The sequence below is a fragment of the Branchiostoma floridae genome, chromosome 1 (genome assembly GCF_000003815.2).
Source record: "Branchiostoma floridae strain S238N-H82 chromosome 1, Bfl_VNyyK, whole genome shotgun sequence".
Lineage (NCBI taxonomy): Eukaryota > Metazoa > Chordata > Leptocardii > Amphioxiformes > Branchiostomatidae > Branchiostoma > Branchiostoma floridae.
In genome coordinates, this window is record NC_049979.1 from 3180349 (window position 1) to 3181338 (window position 990).

Below are 990 nucleotides of genomic sequence, written 5' to 3' on the forward strand. Positions count from 1 at the left end.
TGTGTGGCTAAATTATTCTCTGAAGATCAGCGAAATACAAGGAAACAGAACTGAGATAAGAAAGTAAGGACTAAAATTCAGTTACTGGCGGGTGATTATATTATGATAAATATCGATTAACGTACATTTTCAGAATGAGGCAAGATTGTAGCGTTGCTGTTGTATTTGGATGGCTTCTGTTCTCCCAAGATGGGAGCACCGCATGCAATTCTTGCGATTGTTTACGTCTAATAGAAATCCGGCCTGGAATGATATGCTAATAAACTGCTGCCCCACTAGCATTACAGCTCCCTTCAACAGGGCCCACAACATGTTTTTCTGGAGACTGGAGACATATCTTCTTGCTCGTTTACGACAAAAGAAAAGGTGTGAAAGGATAGGCATGTATACACTATAGTGATTGTACCAAGGAGCTTTCATCACGTTGTACCATGAGTATTCATAATTTTGGCGGGAAGAAAGGACAACGTGAAGAATTTGTGCAAAGGATATTGGGAAACTACGGAGAGATTTGGCCGTTGACTCACGTCTCCCGTGCGGGTTCGACAGAAAAAGTCTTTGGAACCAGACCTCGAATTGAAATCAACGCGGTGTCCCGATTGCCCGGGGCCACATATAATTTAGGCCGGGACCACTAGAAAACGACTTTGTGACATTTTTGAGACCGTAGAAAAATAATCTACACCAGAATGTCAACCCGTTTTTCAGGCGCGCTACTCAGCGGCTTTTACCCCCCTCCCCCCGAATTTGATCTGTGACAGCCCGCGTGGGAACCCGAGACGCACTGATTCGTGACTCCGCCCATCGCCTTTGATTTGTATTTAGCTATTTCCACGCGTGCACTTTCCCGCTGGTTCGCCGTTTAACCATTGGAGCTCTAGGAATTTCGTGGAACAAGTCGCAAAATGCAAAAATAAAGTCCGTTGCAAATGCATTTGCCGATCACCAGTGCGTTACCTTATATTCCCATCGATTTTATTTCACTTTGCT